The sequence below is a fragment of the Mustelus asterias genome, chromosome 4 (genome assembly GCF_964213995.1).
Source record: "Mustelus asterias chromosome 4, sMusAst1.hap1.1, whole genome shotgun sequence".
Lineage (NCBI taxonomy): Eukaryota > Metazoa > Chordata > Chondrichthyes > Carcharhiniformes > Triakidae > Mustelus > Mustelus asterias.
Window position 1 is genome coordinate 18465204 of NC_135804.1, and position 27720 is coordinate 18492923.

Sequence of the window (27720 nt, forward strand, 5' to 3'; positions counted from 1 at the left end):
GCATGAGTGTGTATGTGGGTAAGAGTGAGCAAGAACTCTAATACCGGGAGTGAGCCGCATTCTGACTCCCACATTCTCACCCACCCACCCACTCTTCCAACTGCTCCATACTCTCTCACCGCCCCTTTGGCAATCTCTAACATCCCTTGCTCCACCCCCCCCCCTTATACTCTCCAGTGCCTCTCACACTCTCTTCCTCCTTCACATACACACTCTCCCCTTTACACTCCCTCCCTCTCACAGTCTCTCTCTCTCTCTGTCCCCCACACACTCTCTCTCTCCACCACTCACACTTTCTCTGCCTCACACACTCTCTCTCTCTCCCCGCATACTCGCTCCCTGTCTCACATTCTCCCCTACTCATGTGAACCTAATTCACTCGTCACTCAGTCTCCACCTCATTCTGCTATAGTTGCCTGTCTCCTCACTTCTGACACTTTGCTTCAGAAATATGATTTATTGGATTTCAGAAAATATTTATTGATTTTCACCTTTTTAAATTTCCCTCTCCTTTGCTTGAATGTGAATTTTGGTCTCTTCAAGGTTTGGGACATTAGAACTTAAAAATAGAATGTCACAATTTAATCAACCAAATGCCAAACATGAAGTACTCGCAGGTTAGGCATAAGGAGGTTAACTCTTTACCCACACTGCTCCAGTAATTTAACACGGCTCAAATCTCAGAAGGGTCTTTTTAATCATAATGCACTAGTACAAAATGTTCCTATTTCCAGCAATAGCCATCTTGAGGCTTCTCTGAATGTGACTGGCAGCTTAAGAACACTTTTGTTTTGTGGCCCCATGCCCACTTGGAATCAGGCCCAAATTCATGACACAAAATGCACTCATTCAGAGAACAGAGACATATTTAGTGCCATTAGAATTAAATTCAAGCCCCCAGAGGTGAAAGTGCCAAATCCAACCAGCTTTCACTTGCTGTTGTATTTGTATCAAAACAGATAACTCTTTTTATAAGAGGGAAAGGAAGCCATGGATCATAAGCATCTTCGCACAACTGACGGAACCTTGCTTCCATTGCAAATTACAGTTTAGTGTGTTGTGGCTCTAAATACAACCCTTTACTAATTTGAATGTTGTAGCTTTGCAATTCTGGAAACTTCAAGGTAGCTTAATTTTAATATCACCAAAGTGTGTGAGGCTGCCTTGGTTAATCTACTGTTCCAGAAAGGACTGTCAGGGAGAATTGAATGAATAGGAGTACGGTTTTATCAACAGACTCGAGATAACAACCTGTCAGCAAGCTAGCTTGATATCGGGGAAACTGATGGCAGGGCTATAAAAATGGCCTCCACATGCCACAGAAATGCTATACCTATCTGCCTGTGTGTAACACAGTTCCATATTATAGAAACTGGTGCAGCTTATGTACAGCGGAGGGTTCAATAAATATACTTAAAAACAGCTCAATTTGCTGCATAGTTGAGCTTTTATCTTTGTTCCAATTATAATGAGCTATTATTTGTCATGTCAGAATGGAATTCCAGTATCATTGGATCAAGAACTGTCTGAATGATTAACTACGTTAGGACTTTTTAACCTTCTCTTCATAAAGGGATTTTGATCATAATAAGGTTTCATTGTAGTCATAAGGGGAGAAATATTGAACCTCATTTAAAATTAAATTAAAAATGCTCACTCATTATAAATCCATTTCAAATTATAAAATTAATGAAGATTTGGGTTGATTACAGAGCCCAGAGAATATTCATGGTCTCATATAGGTCATTAAATAGAATATAGGAAAGTCTGCAATTAAATATTTATAACCAAACTGCACTAAATTAATATTTCTCATGCTATTAATTTGAGATAGCTTTTCCAACTCTTTATTAAAAAAATCAAATTTTCAAATTCAGAGGGTTTAAAAATATTTAGTACTTCTTTCAGCAGCCGAGTCCTTGTTTAATCTAAAACTAAAACTTCAGAAAGAATATTCTTGAAACCACAGCCTGGAGAGGATTTGGGGTGCCACTAAGGTCTTGCATACGATTGGAGGTCATAAAATTGATCATGTGAAGTTGTATGCTGTGTACAAGGTCTGATATGAGGTGAACAATAAGGCCGTATCATCTGAAGGGCAGTTTCAATGAAATATTAAAATATCACTTTCTCACTAACATCCCTATCGCGCTCAAACTTCAAGTTTCACGCAGAGAACGGTGGGTGCCTGGAACGCGCTGCCAAAGGAGTTGGTGGAAGCAGGCACATTAGCAACATTTAAGAGGCATCTGGATGGTATATGAAGACTGAATGAATAGAGGGGATAATGGACTGGGTAAGGGTAGAAAGTTTCCTTTTTAGTTTAGTTCGGGCATCATGATCGGCACAGGCTTGATGGGCTGAAGGGCCTGTTCCTGTGCTGTACTTTTCTTTAAGAAGTCTCACAGCACCAGGTTAAAGCCCAACAGTTTATCTGGAGTCATGAGCTTTCGGAGCGCTGCTCCTTCCTCAGGTGAGTGGAGAGCTGGGTCCACAAACTCAGCAGCAAATATAGACAGAGACGCAATTGCAAGGTAATGGTTGGAATGCAAGTCTTTACAGGTAATCAAGTCTTTACAGGTACAGACAATGCGAGTGGAGAGAGGAATAATCACAGGTTAAAGAGGCATGAATTGTCTCAGGCCAGGACACATCCTAGTGTTGTGAGACTTCTTACTGTGCCCACCCCAGTCCAACGCCGGCATCTCCCCATCATCATACTTTTCTTTGTTCTTTGTTCTCAGGACAACTGGGTGCACCGATGTCCTTGGTTTCACTAAAAAATATTTGCTAGGTAAGGCTTCTGAAGATGTTTTGAGGTTGGAGGGGACACCCGAATGTTTAAACAAGTGTGCGGTTGTTTAAAGTATATATTTTTTATGGTAGTCTTCCATTTGGACATTTTTCTATCTTCATCATTCTTGGGGCAGTATTTAATCTAGGTGAAGGGATCACGTCCATGGAGAGCTCGCGAGAGTCCCAAATGCTTCCTTTGTGCAGAGGCTCAACATATTAATTGCCAATCAGGCACTTAAGTGGCCAGCATTGAGTCACTTGAGGGATCAAGGACCCTGGCCCCCAGTAGTTGCCGGCCAGTCAGAGGCCCCAAGCCTAGTAGCAGCAGTATGTCCTGTTATGCCAATCTCATCTGTTCATTGAGAAGAGGAGGCTGCAATTTTTTTTAAAAAGCATTTGGTGAATTTTAAAGCCATCTATCTGCTAACAGCAAATGGAGAGTTTAATCTTCAGGCTAAGTGAGTTCAGGGCGACACAGTGGCACAGTGTTTAGCACTGTTGCGTCACAGCACCAGGGGCCCAGGTTCGATTCTGGCCTTGGGTGACTCTGTGGAGTTTGTATGTTCTCCCCGTGTCTGCGTGGGATTCCTCCCTGACAGTCAAACCGGGTATTCCGGTTTGCTCCCACAGACCAAAGATTTGCAGGTTAGGTGGAATGGCCATGCAAAATTGCCCCTTATTGTCCCAAGACGTGTAGGTTAGATCGATAAGCCACGTTAAATGCGTGGGGTTATGAGGATAGAGGGGAGAAGGGCTGGTAAGGTGCTCTGTGAGAGAGAGTCGGTGCAGACTTGATGGGCCGAATGGGTTCCTTCTGCACTGTAGGGGTTCTATAATTCTATGATTCTAAGCTGTCTATTGAAGGCAGTGCCAATGGGAGCAATGCTGCTGCCAACAACGCATCCCCCAGAGGTCTCAGAGTTGCAAGGATCCCAAGGTCATAGGTGAATGAGGGCAAAATGGGGGTCCCATGAGAGGAAGGGGGTGTTGACTGCAGGTGCAGGCTGGTGGCTCTCAGGGGGCCTTTCTCCTTCTGAATACTGGATCACTCAATCAGACACTTAAGGGTGAGATTTTCGGGCCGCGGTCGCCCCAAAACCGGGAAATCCCATCCAAAGTCAATGGACCTTTCCATGGTCCGCCTCTCACCTGCTATGATTCCCGTGGTGGGTGGAATGGGAAAACAGGATTCTGAGTGAGGAATCCCCCAAGGAGATCACAAGCAAGCACGACAGTTTGCTTTTCAGTCTTCCTGTGTGGCAACTGCTCCGTCTGCTACTGGTTGATTCTAGCGGCAGTGAGATGAGACCCTGAAGTGGGCATTAATTGCCTCAGGGGAGGGCATTAAATTCTGCCCTTGGTTTCTTCTTGGTTTGATATGATACCTGATAAAGAGATGTGATAGTTATTGTTTCAATTTTTGTTTTAATTTTCTGAGGGATTGGGATGGTGACAAAGCATTTGTGAGGGTCTAAAGAATGCAATGCCCCTTCAGTTCCTTAGCACTTAGTCCCAGAGGAGGTGGCCCACCTTTGCTATCTGATGAGCAAAGAGACAGACGCTAATCACCTTTCCTGCAAATGCAGATGTTTTGGTATTTGCAGATTGATGCAGAGCACCTCTTTTACAACTTAAGCAACCTAGCATTCCTTCAGTCATCCAGTCTTCTTTTTCCAAATGTCTCTGATAGAGGAACATCCATGCTGAGAAAAGGATAATTAAAGCAATTGTCACCAAACCTCAGTGCCAGGAGAGAAGAAAATAAGAAAACAAATCAGACATTATCTGACAATTATTGCGGTAAACCTATTTTCTTCACTTTCAGATGTATTGAACGCGGTCCCCAGTGCCTGGCTACCCTTGATGCCCATTTCTAAAGACATCCCTCGATGGAACACAGGTCAGAATAACAATGTGAGAGGTGTCACACTGGTGCTGCCATCTCATTAGCATGTGATAATGAAACTCCTACTTATTGTAAATAAGAGCTTTTTGTACAGAAAAGTGCGCCATGTGCACACACTGTGAAGAGCCAGAACTATGAATCCCTGCCCCGTTTTAACATTCTATGTAAAGCCCTATGAACTGGCACACACGGGATAGTAGAATCATAGGGCTCTATTTTACCATTTTCATTCTAAGTGCTGGGTGGACTTGAAACTGGGTGTTTCAGATCCGACTTTTAGACCCGTTCTCAGGCGCCCCCATACACACTCGGCCTGAAAAAATATCAGCGATTCCGAATTGCGCTGCGCAAGACTGTGGGCGGGGCTTAACATGCCCGAAATCCTGCAGCTCCGATCGGAGCCTCCAACTGCGCATGCGCAGAAAAAAATAGAAAAACGCTCCCCTGCCGCATTGCTCCTGGGCCAGATAATGCCTCCCCCGGCCCGCACAGACATTGGCCCGCCCCACAACATTAATAACCCCCTTATCCCCCACCCCCCCACTACCCAGACCGATTGCCATTCCCTGTCCCCTTCCCCTCCATTGATCACACACAGAGTAGGGGCGGCATGGTAGCACAGTGGTTAACACTGCTGCTTCACAGCTCCAGGGACCTGGGTTCGATTCCCGGCTTGGGTCACTGTCTGTGTGGAGTTTGCACATTCTCCTCGTGTCTGCGTGGATTTCCTCCGGGTGCTCCGGTTTCCTTCCGCAGTCCAGAAATGTGTGGGTTTGGTTGATTAGCCATGCTAAAATTGCCCCTTAGTGTCCTGAGATGTGTAGATTAGAGGGATTAGCGGGTAAATATGTAGGGATATGGGGGTAGGGCCTAGGTTGGATTGTGGTCGGTGCAGACTCGATGGGCCGAATGGCCTCCTTCTGCACCGTAGGGTTTCTATGATTCTATGATTCAGACACCTCCTTCCCCTTCACCGATCACAGGCAGAGTGCCAGTGGAACCCCCTTCCCCCTCATTGATCACAGGCAGAGTGGCAGTGTTCCACCCTTCCCCCCCCCTTCCCCCCCCCCCCCAACCGATCACACACAGAGCGGCAGCGGACCCCCTCTTCCCCCACTCACTGAACAGAGGCAGAGCAGCAGCGGACCCCCCGACCCCCTTGCCCACCCCCCTGCCCACACCCCTGCCACCCCCCCACCAATATGAGTGGAGCCATCTGACCCACCTCCCACCCCACTCCCAATCTGAGTCAGAGAGCCATCTGACCCACCTCCCTGGCTCCCTCCCTACCGATCTGAGGGAGCCATCTGACCCGCCTCCCTCCTGCCAACCCCCCCACCCCCCCCCCCACCCGCCACCAATCTGAGCGGAGCCATCTGACCCACCCCCCCCCACCCCCCACCCCCCACACCCACATCCCCCTGCCCCCACCGATCTGAGTCAGAAAGCCGCTGGAAGCTCGAAACTTACCTCCTCAGAAGCTGGAGCGCCCGAATCGGACCTTTGTGGATCATGTCTGTTTCGTGCCGAATCTGGATGGGCGAACGCGGTGGTAAAGGGGGAAGTGCCGGTAAATTTGGGTGTCCAGCTCATTAAGTCACATGCCCATTTTGGGCGTGGTCCGACGGTGGCCATTTTCAGCCCGCCGTAAAGGGAGAACCGGCATGGAGGCGGGTGCAGATCACGCTACTCGTCTCACGCGCGTCTCAAGCCCGAAAACAGGTGCAACTTGATGGTAAAATCAGGCCCATAGAATCATAGAATCCCCACAGTGCAGACGGTGGCCATTCGGCCCATCGAGTCTGCACCGACCACAATCCCACCCAGGCCCTATTCCCGTAACCCCACATATTTACCCTGCTAACCCCTCTGGCACTAGGGTCAATTTAGCATGGCCAATCAACATAACCTGCACATCCTTGGACTGTGGGAGGAAACCGGAGCACCCGGAGGAAACCCACACAAATACAGGGAGAACATGCAAACCCCACATAGACAGTGACCCAAGCAGGAAATCGGACCCGGGTCCCTGATGCTGTGAGGCAGAAGTGCTAACCACTGTGCCATCGTGCTGCCCTGGAATGGATTGAAGCATCAATTCCATGGCCTACAAAGAATGTAAATGTAAACAGTTGTGTGCTTGAATTGCTTTTCAATGAATATCCCCCTTTACTGGGTGTACATTAGTTGAACATAATTGGCATTGCAAGACAATTTACTAATGAAAACTTGTACATTTTTCTGCGATGTTGAAAGCAAATGCGTGGTTTTTTTTGGCTGATTAAAAGCATTCTGTGACTGACTGCTGGCAGTATACAGCAGTCAGTGCATCCCATTGAATATTTAATTCCCCTGGTGGAAATGATAAACAGATGGAGAAGCTATTACAATTTAGGACACTGTGACCATTGTCTCCTGTTCCATTGTAAAATCTTTTAAACTACGAATGAAAATGATTAATCTTGGTCTATATTCTGGCCTGCATTTGAAATCTTCCTTAGAATTACATCCATTCCTTTGTGCAAGAAACACAGTTGCCATATGTCCGGATTGCCTCAGTCTCGCATCACACATCTGCCATTTCGAAACCATTGCAAAGTGTTTTGGAGATTGCCAGTTGTTTTTTTTTTCAGCTGTGTGTGTTCTGAAATTGTGTCAATTTAAGTTGGATCACGGAGGAAGCAAATCCTACAATCAAAATGATCAAGCCGCCAAAACGTAAACATGTAAAACGGTAGCTCCCATCCCGTTGGATGGGAGCCGTCACACTCCCAGTGACTGTGAGGCTCATTAAAAGGCAATTCAATTCAGTACACCCCATTACCCTAAATGTGACTTACGTATGGTGAGATCCTTCAACTGTTGCTGCAGAGCGATTTGAACAAGAAATGCTTCAAAAGGCTTTGCAGTCAATCCGTACATTATTGATTGAAAATGCTTACTCAGCATTACTAACCTAATATCTATATATATATACATTAACCCGTATACAACTAAGCAGTGATAGACATTGCTTCTTCCTCCTCCTCCTCAAACTATTTGAAAAATGGTCTTTATTATATTGATATTTTATTCATAAAGAGCTAGGAATTAATTGTGATGTCAATATGTATATCCTCTGGTGCCACGTTTATGTGTTGAGTGAGAGTAGATCAGTCCATGTGGAGACAGCAAGAATTAAAGACATTTTTTTAACCTTTTTTACTCCATCCTTCATTTCACAAAGTCAATGCTCGGAGTGGACCGGGCAAACCTAAATCCATTCACTGCTTACTCCAATTCAAAATCCGATTGAATCCATTTCATGGGCCCCACAAGAGAGACAAACAAAATCCAAGCTGACAAGATGAGGCAATGCACCGCATCCTGGGCTCGGTCTGACGCTTGATCTTAGCCACAAGGCCGAGAAATGATGTGGAGAGCAACAGGAAATATACTTATTGAAGCTCCAGTACTTTTAATATGGTGGTGTGTTACAGTTCACTCAGAGAGTCTGAGTTGCTGTGGCAACATGCACTTTTGCTTGAATGCTTTAGGCTGAAGCTATGGATAGTGATGGTGGACACTCCAGCTTTCTTTCCATCACAAGGCTGACCAGGAATCCCTCCCTGTTCGCCAATCAGAGGCTGAGAGTTCTCCTGCATTTAGCAGAGCCAATGGCTGCTGTCGGTACACACCCACGCATGGCCTCAAATTGAGATGAAACCAAGGAACTGGTGAGTGATGACTGGATGGGCGTCACTGGCAAGGATGATAGCGGAGTCAGTTGCAAGGGTGGGCCACTGGGTTAATAGCAGTGGTGGGGCATGAGTTCTTAAATGGGCATTAATTGCCCACTTAAAGATTTCAGTTGTTTAAGTTTTTTTAAAAGTTTATTTATTAGTGAGTATTAATTGCCCACTTAAAGACTCCAATTGGCGGCAGGACAAGAGGGCTGTACTCAGGGCATCTTACCTGATGAAGGAGCAGCGCGGCTGTAAACAGGGCGTCTTACCTGATGAAGGAGCAGCGCTCCGAGAGCTAGTGGCTTTTGCTACCAAATAAACCTGTTGGACTTTAACCTGGTGTTGTGAGACTTCTTACAGGACGTCTAGCCATGGGCTTAATAATGATGGAATCATAAAATCCCTACAATGCAGAAAGAGGCCATTTGGTCCTTCGAGTCTGCACTGACTCTGTGACAGAGTATCTTACTCAGGCCCTCTCCCTTGTCCCATCCCTGTAATCCCACACATTTACCATGGTTAATCTACACATCTTGCAACACTAAGGGGCAATTTAGCACGGCCAATCCACCTAACCTGCACATCTTTGGACTGTGGGAGGAAACCGAAGCATCCGGAGGAAACCCACGCAGACACAGGGAGAACGAGCAAATTCCACACAATCACCCAAGGCCGGAATTGAACCCGGTTCCCTGGTGCTGTGAGGCAGCAGTGCTAACCACTGTGCCACCATGCCACCCACGATGGAGTTGGAGTCACCCTCCCACCCCCGCCAACCAACTTACCAATGGGGAAGGCACAAAATTCTACCTAAGTTTCTGGTCAACAGTCGCCTCAAGTTATCAACAGTGGGGATTCAGTATTTAACCTCTCATTCACAGTCTTTAGTAGTTTACTCAATAAAAGTGAAATAACTGTTTTTGATTCCTTTCAATTAATTTGTCAATTAACCAATACATTTGATATCAATATAATTTAAAAACTTGACCTCCTCTTGGGAAATAAAGAAGAACAGGTGACAGAAGTGTTAGTGAGGGATCACTTTGGGACCAGTGACCATAATTCCATTAGTTTTAAGATAGCCATGGAGAATGAAAGATCTGGCCCAAAAGTTAAAATTCTAAATTGGGGCAGGTCAATGTTGATGGTATTGGACAGGAACTTTCAAAAGTTGATTGGGGGAGTCTGTTGGCAGTCAAAGGGACGTCTGGTAAGTGGGAGGCTTTCAAAAGTGTGTTAACCAGTGTTCAGGGTAAGCACATTCCTTTTGGAGTGAAGGGCAAGGCTGGTAGAAATAGGGAACCCTGGATGACCCGAGATAATGAGGCCCTGGTCAAGAAGAAGGAGGCACATGGCATGCCTAGGCAGCTGGGATCAAGTGGATCCCTTGAAGAATATAGAGGCTGTTGGAGTAGAGTTAAGAGAGAAATCAGGAGGACAAAAAGGGGACATGAGATTGGTTTCAGATAAAGCTCGGCACAACATCGTGGGCCGAAGGGCCTGTTCTGTGCTGTACTGTTCTATGTTCTATGCTTTGACAGATAAGGCAAAGGAGAATCTTTTTTTTTAATACAGCGCAGGAACAGGCCCTTCGGCCCTCCAAGCCCGCGCCGCTCCCCGGTCCAGGATTGAATCCTGAATCCAGGATCCCCGCCCAATTTTCCAGACTATCTACATCCTAATATCCTAGAGGCGGTTACGATTTTGTCTTTTAAGAAGCATTTAGACAGTTACATGGGTAGGATGGGTATAGAGGGATATGGATCAAATGTGGGCAATTGGGAATAACTTAGTGGTAAAAACTGGGCGACATGGACAAGATGGGCTGAAGGGCCTGTGTCCATGCTGTAAACCTCTATGACTCTATGAGCTGTCCCTCACAGCTACGATGCTTTGTTCATCACAACCTATTAACTCACCCCCACCCCCCCATTCCAGACCATGTGATCTCCAGAGCTTCCAAAGAGCTTCTACAAATACATAAAGCGCAAAAGAGTAACTAGGGAGAGAGTAGGGCCTCTTAAGGATCAACAAGGTCATCAATGTGTGGATCCACAAGAGATGGTTGAGATCCTAAATGAATATTTCTCATCAGTATTTAGTGTTGAGAAAGTCATGGATGTTAGAGAACTTGGGGAAATAAATAGTGATGTCTTGAGGAGTGTACGTATTACAGAGAAGGAGGTGCTGGAAGTCTTAAAGAGCATCAAGGTAGGTAAATCCCCAGGACGTGATAAAGTGTATCCCAGGATGTTGTGGGAGGCGAGGGAGGAAATTGCGGGTCCCCTAGCAGAGATATCTGAATCATCGACAGCCACAGGTGAGGTGCCTGAAGATTGGAGGGTGGCAAATGTTGTGCCTTTTTTTAAGAAGGGCTGCAGGGAAAAGCTTGGGAAGTACAGGCCGGTGAGCCGAACATCTGTCGTGGATAAGTTGTCAGAAGGTATTCTGAGAGACGGGATCTACAGGCATTTAGGGAGGCAAGGACTGATTAGGGACAGTCAGCATGGCTCTGTGAGTGAAAGGTCATGTCTCACAAATTTGATTGAGTTTTTTGAAGGAGTATTATTGGTTATTGGATAGGCACATGGAGCACACCAGGATGATAGGGAGTGGGATAGCTTGATCTTGGTTTCAGATAAAGCTCGGCACAACATCGTGGGCCGAAGGGCCTGTTCTGTGCTGTACTGTTCTATGTTCTATGAGTAAGCACGAAGGTAGATGAGGGCAGTGCAGTCAACGTTGTCTACATGGATTTTATCAAGGTCTTTGACAAGGTAATGCATGGTAGGTTGTTGCATAAGGTTAAATTTCAAAGGATCCAGGGTGAGGTAGCCAATTGGATACAAAATTGGCTTAATGACAGAAGACAGAGGGTGGTTGAAGAGGATTATTTTTCAAACTGGAGGCATGTGACCAGCAGTGTGCCCAGGGAGTAGTGCTGGGTCCACAGTCATTTGTCATTTATATGAATGGCTTGGATGAGAAGTTAGTAGGCATGATTAGTAAGTTTGCAGATGACACCAAGATTGGTGGCATGGTGGATAGTGAAGAAGGTTATCTTGGATTGCAATGGGATCTTGATCAATTGGGCCAGTGGACTGACGAATGGCAGATGGAGTTTAATTTAGATAAATGCGAGGTGATACATTTTGGTAGATCGAACCAGGGCAGGACTGACTCAGTTAATGGTAGGGCATTGGGGAGAATTATAGGACAAAGAGATCTAGGGGTACAGGTTCATAGCTCCTTGAAAGTCGAGTCACAGGTGGACAGGGTGGTGAAGAAGGCATTCGGCATGCTTTGTTTCATTGGTCAGAACATTGAATACAGGAGTTGGAACGTCTTGTTCAAGTTGTACAAGACATTGGTAAGGCCACGCTTGGAATACTGTGTACAGTTCTGGTCACCCTATTATAGAAAGAATATTATTAAACTCAAAAGAGTGCAGAAAATATTCACTAGGATGCTACACAGACTTGATGATTTGAGTTATAAGGAGAGTCTGGATAGACTGGGATCTTTTTTCCCTGGAGCGTAGGAGGCTTCGGGGTGATCTTGTAGATGTCTATAAATAATGAGAGGCATAGATAAGGTAAACAGCCAACATCTTTTCCCAAAGGTTGGGGAATCTAAAACTAGAGGGAATGGATTTAAGGTGAGTAGGGAGAGATACAAAAAGGTCCAGAGGGGCAATTTTTTCACACAGTGGGTGGCGAGTGTCTGGAACGTGGCAGTAGTAGAGGCGATTACGATTTTGTCTTTTAAGAAGCATTTAGACAGTTACATGGGTAGGATGGGTATAGAGGGATATGGATCAAATGTGGGCAATTGGGAATAACTTAGTGGTAAAAACTGGGCGACATGGACAAGATGGGCTGAAGGGCCTGTGTCCATGCTGTAAACCTCTATGACTCTATGATGGTGTTTACTTACAAATCCTTATTCAACTGTCAACTTGGTGTGGCTTTGCTTTGATTTCCCCAGATATAGCAGCCATTGAAAAAATGATTAGTTCTTCCTGGAGGTCTGGTTCACATGATTTCCATCTCAATACCTTGAGTTATTTATCTTATTTTGGAGTAAGAGCACACCATTCCCAATTCTGGCTCAAAGCAGCTACCCAGCAATGTGATTCAATTCCAAGTAATTCAAATCCCTGGCTCCTTTTGCCTCAAGAATCAATGCACATCTGTAGGGCTGACAATCTGATACCGCCTGGCAGTTGAATAGGATGAGGATGGAATGAAATTTAAAAGTGGAGAGACTGCAAATGATCCAAGATCAATTTGATCTAACCTGACTCTGATACCTCATTGTAAGGCAAATTCCACTTTCAGTAAGAAAAATCATATCATGGGATGTGCCATGCCAGCCTAACCCATTTCAGCCCCAGAATACTTCATAAGGTGGAATACTCACCGCAAAGGTCTTTTCTGTTATATATTTGAAGGTGATTTTACGTAAATGTTTAATATTGTTGTGGGACCTGGGTGTCCTTGTGCATGAATCACAAAAAGTTGGTTTGCAGGTGCAGCTGGTAATTAAGAAGGCAAATGGAATTTTGTCTTTCATTGCTAGAGGGATGGAGTTTAAAAATAGGGAGGTTATGTTGCAGCTGTATAAGGTGCTGCTGAGGCCACACCGAGATTACTGTGTACAGTTTTGATCTCCTTACTTGAGGAAGGATATACTGGCACTGGAAGGGGTGCAGAGGAGATTCACGAGGTTGATTCCGGAGTTGAGAGGGTTGGCTTATGAGGAGAGACTGAGTAGACTGGGACTATACTCATTGGAATTCAGAAAAATGAGGGGGGATCTTATAGAAACATATAAGATTATGAAGGGAATAGATAAGGAAGAAGCAGGGAGGTTGTTTCCACTGGCAGGTGGAAACAGAACTAGAGGGCATGGCCTCAAAATAAGGGGGAACAGATTTAGGACTGCGTTGGGGAGGAACTTCTTCGTCCAGAGGGTTGTGAATCTGTGGAATTCCCTGCCCAGTGAAGCACTTGAGGCTATCTCGTTGAATGTTTTTAAGGTAAAGTTAGATAGATTTTTGAAAAATAGAAGAATTAAGGGTTATGGTGAGTGGGCGGGTAAGTGGAGCTGAGTCCACGTAAAGATCAGCCATGATCTGATTGAATGGCAGAGCAAGCTTGAGGGACCAAATGGCCTACTCCTGCTCCGAGTTCTTATGTTCTAATGAAAAAAGACTCCCTGTTGACTAAAAATCTGATTGTGTTTCCACATTATTATTTTCTTCTTGATTATCAAACTAACAATTTGTTGAGCTTGGTGGCAGGGATGGTACTAAATGGGAGGGTGGCAGTAGGGACTGCACCACCTTCCTACCTTGATTCCGATTTACTCCATTGATGAGCTTTCCACCCTGTTGCCAAATTAGGCCCTTATGTGGGAAATTGATGCTCACTTAATGGCCTCATCCCATCACTGCTAGTGTTAACCTCGCAGCTGGTGGTTCGGGGTGGGGGAGGGCTCACTTGGGGTGGAAAGTAAGCAAACCCATATGGGGTTGCTTGTGGGCTCTCGGGGGTGGTCCCTTGTTCAGAGGCACTCAATGCCTCATTGAGAGACTAGGCATTGGGAAGGGGTGCAAGCTGAAATCTGTCCCTTTGCCCTTGCTGATGACGCCCTCCCACCTCCACCAAAACCCCCACCTCATAAATCCCCTTCCATCACCATTCACCTCTGGCCTGGGTTCCAGCGATGATCATAGGCCTCTGGTGAGCGTCAAACTCCCAGAAGCCACCACCTCCTTGGTGATGCTGCCAATCAGTAGAGCTTACGGTCAGTCAGAGGCCGGACAAGACCCGCCCCTGATGCTGGGGAAGACCAGCTGCTGGTCTGCAAAGTGCATGAGTTGAACTAGATGCAGCAGACATTCCCTCGGAGGTGACACAGGGATTTTGCTGGCTCTACAGCCAGTAGCTGAGAACCTTGTCATCATCGCAAGATTCCACGCCGAGCCCACCAATTTGTCATGACCAAAATCCATTCTTCATCAGATCTTAAACTCTACATCCTCAACATCACCACTTATTCTTCCAACTCCAGTCTAATTTTAGTTCTTACCCCTCACCACCCCCTCACCACCAACCCCTTATGCACCAACCCTCACATCCCCTATTAATGTCTAAACCTTCAATTACCTTGCTGCATCTCTTTACATTCAACAGCTTCCATGAATCTTCTCTTGCTAACTTCAGCTTTGGCAATCTCCACAATGGCTTCTAATGAGATCTGAGGTCTATAAAATACCATGGGATGTTTTGCTATGTTAAAAAGTGTCAGTTATCAAGGGGTGGGAGACCCTCTGCAGATTTGATAAGTGTGCCAGAGGATATCTGTAATGTCCTAACTATGTTAGGGGTTGTGGTTTTTAAACACAAAGAAAAAGATGTGGGTTGTGCATGTAGATTCAAACTGACAACAACTGATTTATTGAAACTGTTACCTACACAGAGCGGAAACTGAAACTAAACAGGAGCCTGTGAAACACCTCAATCACAGCACTATTAATTCATGTGACCAGCTCTTAAAGTAATCAAGCATCCACTTAAATATATAACAATATCCCAACTTGTTTCACTCAGAGTTCTTGACCAAATCTCACCCACAATGGTTCAAAGATTCGTATATCCATTAATAGCTAAACCTCTGCAATTCTATAGTTCCACATTCATCTTATCCTGCCTTTCTGCTAAGGTCTCCATCTTAGGTGGCACGGTGGCACAGTGGTTAGCACTGCTGCCTCACAGCGCCAGGGACCCGGGTTCGATTCCCGGCTTGGGATACTGTCTGTGCGGAGATTGCACATTCTCCCCGTGTCTGTGTGGGTTTCCTCCGGGTGCTCCGGTTTCCTCCCACAGTCCAAAGATGTGCGGGTCAGGTGGATTGGCCATGAGAAATTGCCACATAATGTCAGGCGGACTAGCAGGGTAAATGCGTGGGATAACGGGGATAAGGGCTGGGTGGGATTGTCGTCAGTGCAGACTTGATGGGCCGAGTGGCCTCCTTTGCACTGTAGGGATTCTATTCTATGATTAACGTTCTTACACAAAGATTTTAACAGAGTATAGCCTTGAAAAAAATTCATAATAAAGCAAGCATTAATTCCAACACACTTCAACACAAAACATATTTTATTATTTATCTGTTTTATCTTTCACAAGCATAAATTATGTTATAGTCTATAGCCCCTGTGATGAACCCATTGGGTAAGTATATAGACTTCCTCCCATTTGCATAACTTTCCCTTTTTCCGGGTGAGCTATGTGCAGTTTCGCACATATTCCATGACTGACATATTACAAAGAACAAAGAACAAAGAAAATTACAGCACAGGAACAGGCCCTTCGGCCCTCCAAGCTTGCACCGACCATGCTGCCTGACTTAACTAAAACCCCCTATGCTTCCAGGGACCATATCCCTCTATTCCCATTTCATTCATGTACTTGTCAAGATGCCCCTTAAAAGTCACTACCGTATCTGCTTCCACTACCTCCCCCGACAACGAGTTCCAGGCACCCACCACTCTCTGTGTAAAAAATCTGCCTCGTACATCTCTTTTAAAACTTGCCCCTTGCACCTTAAAACCTGTGCCCCCTAGTAACTGACTCTTCCACCCTGGGTAAAAGCTTCTGACTATCCACTCTGTCCATGCCTCTCATAATCTTATAGACTTCTATCAGGTCTCCCCTCAACCTCCGTCGCTCCAGTGAGAACAAACCAAGTTTCTCCAGCCTCTCCTCATAGCTAATGCCCTCCATACCAGGCAACATCCTGGTAAATCTTTTCTGTACCCTCTCCAAAGCCTCCACATCCTTTGGGTAGTGTGGCGACCAGAATTGAACACTATATTCCAAGTGCGGCCTCACTAAGTTTCTATAAAGCGTCAATATGACTTGCCAATTTTTAAACTCAATACCCCAGCCGATGAAGGCAAGCATGCCGTATGCCTTCTTGACTACCTTCTCCACCTGCATTGCCACTTTCAGTGACCTGTGTACCTGTACACCCAGATCCCTTTGCCTATCAATACTCATAAGGGTTCTGTCATTTACTGTATATTTCCTATCTGTATTAGACCTTCCAAAATGCATTACCTCACATTTGTCCGGATTAAACTCCATCTGCGATCTCTCCGCCCAAGTCTCCATCCTGCTGTATCCTCTGATGGTCCTCATCGCTGTCCGCAAATCCACCAACCTTTGTGTCGTCCGCAAACGTACTAATCAATCCAGTTACATTTTCCTCCAAATCATTTATATATATTACAAACAGCAAAGGTCCCAGCACTGATCCCTGAGGAACACCACTTGTCACAGCCCTCCATTCAGAAATGCACTCTTCCACTGCTACCCTCTATCTTCTTTGACTGAGCCAGCTTTGTATCCACCTTGCCAGCTCACCTCTGATCCCATGTGACTTCACCTTCTGCACCAGTCTGCCATGAGGGACCTTGTCAAAGGCCTTACTGAAGTCCATGTAGACAACATCCACTGCCCTACCCTCATCAATCATCTTCGTCACTTCCTTGAAAAAGTCGATCAAGTTCGTGAGATATGACCTCTCCTTTCAATGGAGCTAACCATCATGCTTTGCAGTCCAACCTTGAAATTATGGCTGCAGTTCTCCGACCTTGCCCGTGGCTGGGATTATCCAGTCTCGCTGCGGTGAACGTGCTTTGGCTGAGCACCAAATTCTCTGTTCTCACTGGTAGCAAAGCGGGGCGTGCGAAACTGAAGAATTCTGGCCTATATTTTCTTAAGAAATATGTTACAGAATGATAATGATAGACAACCCATAAACATCTATTGAACCCACCATCATAGGTACTGCAAATGTAAATTATTGCCACCACCTGGCTGCAGTTTATTTAAACTTTAAGAGAAGGAATACAAATATTGGGTTGATGCAGCTAAAGATAGAACATACAATATGGGAATAAATCACTTCCCTGACTTCTGTCAGTGGAATAATCTTTCTTGAAAAAGAGGACGTTGGGTTTCTGGCACAGATTTTGTGCTGAATTTAGTTCTAACTAAATGGGCAAAGGGATATTTGGAAGACGTTTAAAAGCATAGTTGTCACATTAATGCTTCTGAAATCCCCCAAAACACTCGATTCAGAGATTTGATGGAGTTGAGCTTTTAACTCTAATTATACAACATTGATCCTTGGATGTATGATAACAACTGGTTCAAAGCTGTTAACTTTTAACCTATACAGGTTTACAAGAAAGTGCACTTAGAGACAGCTTCACAACAGTATTTGGATGTTACCATTTTCTACTTACCACTACCTTTTAGCAAACTTGCTTCTATTTGCTAATAATATTTCCTTCCCCGCCTCACAAACATTTAGGCATTGTGCCATTAGTTCCCTTGGGGCTAGTTTGAGGTGATATTTTTCACTTAAGCGATGAGTGTCTGAAAAGTCCGATCAAAGTTCAGGCAAATTATAATGAAACCACTTAGTGCATAAAATATTTAAATAAGATTTATGTGGCACAAGACTGAAGTAAAATTTGACTTTTTAAACAAAGAACTGAACGATAGCAGTGTTGCTCCAGTGTTATGGACCAAGAAATAGGAATTGTGTAACAAGGCAATTATTAAATCTTTCTTCCGAACTACAATGCACAACACATCAATACTGTACATGATTTCCTTATTAAGAAAGATCAAGAAGGTAATTTGCTTCAGCCTGATGAATTCTATAAATATGTGTAATATTAGTATTTTGTCTGATGGAGGCAGATTGTGACATTGTCAATAGAGAATGAGTTTAATGAGGAAATTATTACTGAGAAATAAACTACACTTGTAATGATTCATAAAATGTTATTACTGCTGTGTTGCTTACAAGCTCATTGACCTTGAAGGAACTGAGAAGTGCTACATTGTATAAATTGCCAAGCAAATTAATTAGGAGCTGCAGATCTATGCAAAGTTGTGGGCTTTATTCTTATTCTGCGCCTATGAATTCAGACCCATATGTGAGTAACTCTACCAGAGCTGCCCTGTATGAAATGTTTCTACAGTATATTTGCCACATATAGAAATCCAGGGCTGCACCCAGCACCAGGCACAATCTGCCTGTACCTACTAATCTGCTAGTCATTTTATTTCTAGGCCAGCAATAACTGAGATGCGCATAGGCTCGACAGGTTAATGTTCAGCAGGGAGGCAGCGACAGAGCTGCTTCAGAGAATCTTGCAGGCAACCTTCACCATAGAAACAACAACGCCAATGGCAGCCAAAGGTGAACATGACTCTCAGCTTCCATGCCTCCAGCACTTCTCGTAGGCCATCCTGAGGGATATTTGATGCATTAGCCACCTTGCTGTCCACAGAAATATCAAGCAGCTGACTGATGCTTTGTTAAGGGGGATCCAACAACTGCATTTCTTGCTGGGTTTCAGTGGGTTTAACTTGGAATCAGTAGCTGAGGAGAGAACAAAGAAAACAAAGGAAGCTTATGACAGATATCATTGAATCCCTACGGACCAGATTATGGAGGGTTCAATCTTGCAGTAAACTTAAAGGTGTTTAAGTGTAGAGACAAAATTAAAAAGGAAATTCACAAAACAAAGAGAGTACAGGAAAACATTGGCAAGTAAAATCAAGGAAAACTCAAAGGGTGCGATCTTACCGCCTGTCCACATTACACTCCCACTGCAGTGAAGACAGAGAATTTGGGAACAAGCCAAATCTCCATTTACTGCAACAGGATGGGAAAATCCCAATGGCCGGAAAATTTTTATAAATCCATAAGGAGCAAGAGGATAACTAAAGAAAAATTAGGGTCTATTAGGGACCATAAGAGTAACATGTGCGTGGAGGCAGAGGAGGTAGTTATGGTTTTCAGTGAATACTCTGTACCTGTTTTCACTAAAAACTGGGACAATATCGATATTGCAATCAGGGATGAGGGGCGGAATTTTACCGTCCCGCTCGCCACGAGAATTGTAGCGGGTGGGACATGGATCATGCAAAGGCCCGTTGACCTCGGGTGGGATTTTCCGGCTTTGGGGCGAGCACAGCCGGAAAATCCCGCCCGAGGAGTCTGAAATATTTGATGAAATTAGCGATTAACAGGGAGGAAGTGTTGAACGGTTTATCATCTTTGAAAGTGGATAAACACCTAAGTCCTTTTCTACATGAGGCAGCTGGGAGACTATATTGGAACTGGATAAAGCTCTAGTTAGGCCACAGATAGACTGTTGTGTACAGTTCTGATCACTACACCAAAGAAAACGAGAGTGTACGTGACAGGATACAGAGGAGGTTAATAAGCATGTTGCATTGTCTGGAAAGTTTCAGTTATAAGAAAAGATTTGATAGTCTACATTGTTTTCTTTGAACAGTAGAGGCTGAGAGGGAGCATTGTTGAAGTGTATAAAATTATAAGGAGCTTAGAGAGGATGATAGGAAAACCTGATATCTCTGGATCAAAAAATCCATAAACCGAGGACACTGATTTAGGGTAGGAGTTAGAGGTATAAAGGGGATTCAAGGTGAAATCGTTTCACCCAGAGAATGGTGGCGATCTAGGACGCTGCCTGAAAGGGTGGTAGAGACAGAAACACTCATAACATTTAATAAGTACTTGGATACTCAATTGTAATGTTGAAACATACAAGGCTATAGAATAGAGCCTGAAGGTGGCATTAAGCTGGATGTCTCCTTGTCAGCCAATACAGACAAAATGGGCTGAATGACTTTCTTCCATACTGTGAATTTTATGATTCTATGATTGGCTGTGTACTTCCACTTGCTATCTCCTGAGATGGCCCTTTGATTTATTCAACTACATCTGCTGCTGTTGTGGTTGACTGGTTTTGTCCACTTATTGCTGTCTCTACTTTGGTTTAGAGTGGATGGGCAGTTGTGACATTGACAAGAGGGATAGCAGCCTCATTTACACCTACTTTTGTTGCGTTCTTTATCTGACCACCCCTTTATATCCTCCAATGATCAATGACAGTGAGGTTGGTAAAGAGCTATGACGCAAAGCTCTCTCCATTCAACCCGTTAGCCCTTGAATTCGGCTAACATTGCCTCTTGTAGATCAGTCCAAGACTTCTATAATAGTAGCTTGAGCTTTTACAGGCTGTGCATGGATCCTGTGTTTATGGGACTCTGCAGCAGTTACCTCTGGTGCTGCCATACCCCTCACGGCAGACTCTACTGTTGCTGAAGAAGATTGGGTCACACGGAGTTGGGGGTAGGGTGTTAGCGTGGATTGGGTATTGGCTATCCGACAGGAAGCAGAGAGTCAGAATAAATGGGTGCTTTTCTGGTTGGCAGATGGTAACTAGTGGCGTGCCGCAGGGATCGGTACTGGGGCCTCAACTATTTACCATTTATATAGATGATCTGGAGGAGGGGACTGAGTGTAGGGTAACAAAGTTTGCAGACGACACAAAGATAAGTGGAAACATGAATCGTGTGGAGGGCGTAGAAGGTCTGCAGAGAGATTTGGACAGGCTGAGTGAGTGGGCGAGGATCTGGCAGATGGAGTATAATGTTGACAAATGCGAGGTTATTCACTTTGGAGGAAATAATAGCAAATTGGATTATTATCTAAATGGAAAAAAATTACAACATGCTACTGTGTAAAGGGACCTGGGGGTCCTTGTGCATGAGACGCAAAAACCCAGTCTGCAGGTGCAACAGGTGATTGAGAAGGCAAATGGGATGTTGGCCTATATCGCAAGGGGGATAGAATATAAAAGCAGAGATGTCTTGCTGCACCTGTACAGGGCATTGGTGAGGCCGCAGCTGGAATACTGTGTGCAGTATTGGTCCCCTTATTTGTGGAAGGATATATTGGCCTTGGAGGGAGTGCAGAGAAGGTTCACCAGGTTGATACCAGAGATGAGGGGTGTTGATTATGAGGAGAGACTGAGCAGATTGGGTTTGTACTCGTTGGAATTTAGAAGGCTGAGGGGGGATCTTATAGAGACCTATAAGATAATGAAGGGGCTGGATAGGGTAGAGGTGGAGAGATTCTTTCCACTTAGAAAGGAAGCTAGAACTAGAGGGCACAGCCTCAAAATAAAGGGGGGTCAGTTTAGGACAGAGTTGAGGAGGAACTTCTTCTCTCAGAGGGTGGTGAATCTCTGGAATTCTCTGCCCACTGAAGTGGTGGAGGCTACCTCATTGAATATGTTTAAATCACGGACAGATGGATTCCTGATTGGTAAGGGAATTAGGGGTTATGGGGATCAGGCGGGTAAGTGGAACTGATCCACTTCAGATCAGCCATGATCTTATTGAATGGCGGGGCAGGCTCGAGGGGCTAGATGGCCTACTCCTGCTCCTATTTCTTATGTTCTTATGAGAGTTTTCCTTGCATATCAGAAAAAAGCAACCCGTGGATTGCATGCTCCGCAGTAGGCCTTGCAAGGTATTTTGGACAGATTCAAGTGTCGCAGTGGTTAACACTGCTGCCTCACAGGGACCCGGGTTCAATTCCCAGCTTGGGTCACTGTCTGTGCAGAGTCTGGACGTTCTCCCTGAGTCTGCACGGGTTTCCTCCGGGTGCTCCAGGTTCCTCCCACAGTCCAAAAGGCGTGCTGGTTAGGTGCATTGGCCATGCTAAATTCTCCCTCAGTGTACCCGAACAGGCGCTGGAATGCGATGACTGTGGGATTTTCACAGTGACTGCATTGCAGTGTTAATATAAGCCTACTTGTGACACTAACAGATTAATTAATTAATTAAATTGAAGCTGTCCATGTTCAGACTTGGACAATATTCAGGCTTCACTGACAAGTGGCAAGTAACATTCATGCGACACAAATGCCAGGCATTGACCATCTCCAACAGGAGAGACTCTAACCATTGCACCTTCACATTCAAACCTTCTTGTGACACTAATAAATAAAATAAACAAATAAACAAGTGACTCCTGTAAATAGTCCTTTTGAAACAGTAACCCTTTTATATGTAGAGCCTTAGGCACTGCTACTGAAGATGGCCACAAGTCAATTGCTGGCTCCAAGTGGAGAGGATCTCCAAGAAGATCGCGCATATTGACACAGACATCAAGTTTCTACACACTCCGAAAGCTGGTGGCTTTTGCTACCAAATAAATCTGTTGGACCTGAACCGAGTGTTGTGAGACTTCTTACAAGTTAATTCCCCAGCCAGCAAGTTTTTGCTTCTCCTGCACTGTCACTTGCTCTTCCTCACCTGGTACTAATCTCATTAGGTTTGTGACATAATTCTTCTGCAGTGCATCGTGGTGTTAATTGGCGATTGTGTTGCTGTGTGATGGAAGGCCACTTTTTTCTTAACCAATTCCTATGAACTCAGAAGAATATATCTTTTAATTCCTTTAATATCTTTAAAAGGTACCTTCAGGCAGCACTTGTATTTCAACCGACTCTGTGTGATGTTTGTGGCTGATTGTCAGGCTTTGTATGTGGCAGAGAGTGAGAAGGGGATCAAACCGTGGCAAGCACAGCATGTTCCTGGCGCTTAAGGCAAGTGTCTGGCTTTCTGCTCCAATATTCTTTTGATGTTGTGACAGACATCCATGTCTAGTATGATCTACTCAAAGGGAATCAAGGGCTTCAAGCTTCTTGGCTCTCTTCCAATTTGGGTTTGTCTTTTTTAACTTGTCAATTTGAATTCCAAGAGCAACTGTAGTCTTCAGATGACAAAAAATTTTTCAACCTGTATCTCTTCTGTCTGTAAATAAATCGACACAGCTAGACTGTGTCGGATGATTTTTTCAAATGAAGCCATTTTAAAATTTTAACGATAACCTGTGTCAATATCAGTTGCGTCTTACACTTCTGTTATGCTAACGAACCATCATTCATGTGGAGGATTAAAGAGCTGTGAGGTATCATATCTTCTGCATTTGCGATCTATGTTCTTTGTATTACAGGCAGCAATTCCATCATTAACCATATCCTGTCGGGCTTGTTACATTGGTTTCTGCCATCAGTTTGTGCAGCATGAACTCTATTGCAAAATTCATAGATCTGACTCACGGGTTCCATTGTTGAGAACTCTGCAGTTCAAGTACCTTCACCCCTGTTCAAGGAGAGAATGCATAATTTAAAGTGCCTCAGAGCCTGTTAAATGAACGAAAATGGTTAACCTTATGAGGCCACCCCATTAAGTAGCCAAATGTGTAGGTGGGATCATGACACAATAGACAAAGATGCGAGTCTCAAATAGACAAGGGGAAACAGCCATAGGTGTCCAGTCACAGTGTACTGTTTATTCCCAATTTAAACAGGAATAGCTATCCACAGTCACTTGATAGTACAGAATTTGGTTGTTGCTGCAAAGAGAAGCATGTTGCAAATCTTTCCATCTTGTTCTCATAAGGACAAATGCAAGAATGGCAAATTTCAAATGACCACAACAATTTTTACTGCATGAGAAAGTCAACTTTGATTGGTAGAGTCACTGCCGGAGAAAGGCAAAGGGTAACTATAGTTTCCCCGAGTTTCTGGGAGTAGTATTTTCCTCTAACAGGATGCTGTCATCAGTACAAAAAGACATGACGCCTACCACACAATTGAGCAATGCTGTGTATGAATTTCGATGCGAGTGTGATGTCAGGAGGCCGTATGTCCCAGTGATTGGTCGATTGAATGAAACAGTATGCTCCTTCCATTGTTCTTAATAGGCAGAGTACAGACTGTACTCAACCAGCCCAAACTTACAATACCCACCCAAAAAAGGTCTACTGTTAGATGTGATTCCACAGTTGGGCAGCACTTGCTGAACAATACTGAGTGTGCTCATTGTACATGGGCAATCAATTTAAGATAATCAGTCAATCTTGTAACATGGCTCATTTGTCCTTGATGGAAGTGACATACATTCTTACACATGGACCTGTTATCTACAAACAAAAGGAATATTTTTAAGCCTGCACCTTTTTAGAATTCCCTAGGAGCTTGGATTTTCCTCCCCAAGACTGGAAATTCCCACCCGAGGTCAAAGGACCTTTAACTGGTCCACCAAATTTTCCACCCAGCCCATGACAAGTCCCATGGAGGACGTTACCAGAAAATTAACCCCATAGTTCCTCATTGCTTTCTCCCTGACAATGCCTCCATCAATCAGGGTCAACTTGGCGGCTTTTTCTCCAGTAATATAAAAATTGTGATTGTTTAATATTTGGCAATCTTGTGTTTGCTCTGAGGAGTGCAAGACGATAAGCTGTGGCAACATGTCTCTCTTTTCAGCAATGTTCTGGAATCTCATTAAGAGGCTTCTGCACAAATATATAAGATGTTGCCATCAAAAAGAATTCCACAAGTCTTTTGCCGTAATATGTAACTGGTGGAGCCCACAGAATTTCAATCCTTTCATCTTTTGAGAGCACGCATTTGAGGTTCTGTACTTAATTATTTGATTTTGGACTGATTATCTTAAATTGGTTGTTAGTGAGCTATTCTTAAAAGAGGTCATTTTAACCTAACCCTCTCGTTTTCTTGTGGTAGGCCAAGTTTTACATCCTGTCCAACCTTATTCTCCATTGACGTCAATGACATTATTGTGTCAAATTCTAACCAGGCAGGTTAGATTAAAATGAACCCAAAGCAACTGCTTCAGTTTGAAAAGCAATGTGTCAGATCTCACAGCAGATTTACATTTAGTTTAGTATCACATTGTAGTTCCACCATAAATAAAGCCAAGCTTAATTTGTCTTACCATTTCTTGTGGTAGCATGTTCTGTAGTCTAATCACTCTCTGAGTAGAGAATCCTTTTCCTTATTTTCTGATCGGATTGGTTAGCATCAAATAATTATAGGTCCTAGTTTTGTTTCCTCCTACAAGTAGAAACATTCTCTCCACATCTATCTCGTCAACCAAAGCCTCTTTCATGTTACCTCAGTCTTCCCTTTTCATAAAGAAAATACCTCCAATTATTCAAACTATCCTGAGAGCTGGCTATTCCCAGTTCTGGCACCATCATCATTTGTGTGTTTTTCAGTATGTCCTTTATATGGAACCCAGAAACAAGCACAATGCTTTAAAGGCGGCCTGTCCAGGTCCTATGTAGTCATAATAATTTCAGTAATTTAGAGTTTTACGCCCCAAGAAATCAACCCAATTGCTTTGTTAGCATATTTACTTGCTATGCTGACCTGCAATGCTGCTTTTAGTGATTTGTTTACCTGTATCCCGAGATCTTTATTTGCCTTTCTGATGGTCTGAATACATTCTCCCTTAATGTCTATCAATTCACTTTTGTCCACCACTTATGTATTTATTTTTATTAATGTCACAAGTAGGCTTACATTAACACTGCAATTAAGTTAGTGTGAAAATTCCCTAGTCGCCACACTCTGGCGCCCGTTCGGGTATACTGAGGAAGAACTTAGCATGGCCAATTAACCTAACCAGCGTGCCTTTTGGACTGTGGGAGGAAACTGGAGCACCCAGAGGACACCGGGAAACCAATGCATCTAGCCACTTCTTTAGTATCTAAATACTTCTTCTTCAAGTTGTCTCCCAAATAGCACAATGCTATAGTGCCGTAGGTGGATCATGGATGCAGTTCCCGAGTGTACCCAGCTGGAACAGAGATCGAGCACCGGTTTTGGCACCAATCTGTTCCACACCAACCATCCAGCCAACTGAGACAACTGGCTTCCCAGTGACTCAGAGCTGCTGTGGCAATAAACATTTTCAGATGTATGTCATAGTTCTGGAGCCAAGGATAGCGATGGCAGAGGCTCCAACTTTCTTTCCATCGCTCGGCTTGACCAGGAATCTCTCCTGCTCTGTATTGTGAGGGACAGTTTGGGAGAGAAGATGCCTCCCCTCATATTTTAATTCACCTTCCCCCCCCTCCCTCCCACTCACCAAAATCAATCCCAGTGGGGGGGGGGGGGGGGGGGGGCGGCTGGAGAGGGACTTGATCCCATTCAAAGGCAAGGATGTTACCCACTGTGCCACAATAATTCCCATCTCTCTATATACAAATGCCTTTTTTCTTAGATTCCATGTCCCTTTCAGTCATTTACACATCCATCATGTCATGTGTGCTCTGTTCTAAGACGCAGGCCAAAAATTCCAAGGGGTTTTGTGAAGTTAGCCGAGACCCAAAGTTTTACATTTGATTTTGGCATTGGTGAGCATAAGGTGTTTCATTCCAGGCATCATTCAAGTGACCCACTAGGAAGCTTTTTTCAAGCAAGGTTTATTTAAAGACACAATCAGAATATAACAAAAAGAATTAGCTTAACTTTTACCAATTACAAAACTTAAACATGACACAGTATAATTCTTAACAGCTAGCTATCTCTGTTGTTCCAATTTTAAAAATATGCCCCATAGGCATACACCCTTCTTCAGCATTAGTTAGCACTAAAACAAGTATGCTCACAGGATACTAGATTTCCAGCTTTTAACACTATAGACAGAAATCCAAACAGCTATTTTCAGAGAAGGATATATCCTCAAGACAGCAAAACAGGGAAGTTCACCTAGCCTCTAGCAACTTCCAGTCTTCAGACTTCAGAGACAGGGTAAGAAAAGTCTCTCTCTGCAGCTTCCAAAACAGCATCTGAAAAACTAAGCTGGAATTCTCAGTGAAAACATAGCTGTCCCCAATGATATGACCTGATCTGTCAATTATCCCAATCAAATTCTACTCTGCAATTCCAGGGGAACATTCAAACAACAGAACGCTGCATTAGTTCAGATTAAAACGCACATGATTTCAATTATACTACTTCAGTAGTAATAGAGGATACTGGCTGCAGACAAAATGACACCAACAAAATGTCAGGGACTGCTCAAAACATCCTGCAGAGAAACATGATTAAAATACATTTCTTAAAGGCACAGTATCGTCACATGTGCCCAAAGGCAGGTCCTTGCCTCATTGTCGGCTGATGCTGTCTGCTGAGGCTTTAACCTGAGGTGTTTGCTGGGCAGCTTTTGTGGTGGTTTGGCATTGCCTTCTACTCTCAAGGACGGGTAGAGAAAAAAGCTCCCAAGTCTAACTCAGACAAAATGAGAATTGAACCTGTGCTATTAACATTTTTCTGAAACACATACAGGCCATCTAGCCAACTAAGCTAAGTAGCCCCCTTACTTATCCATACTGCTGCATAATTACCTTGCTTCTGTTTTGCTTCTAATTAAATATTTATTTTGAACTCTATTGATTACAATGCTAAATATTTCCCACTGTTAATCTGTCCTCTTTGTATTTCAAGACCTTTTTCCCCATTTACCTTCATTAGATCTGCTTTCATTGCTTTGTAATTTCCTC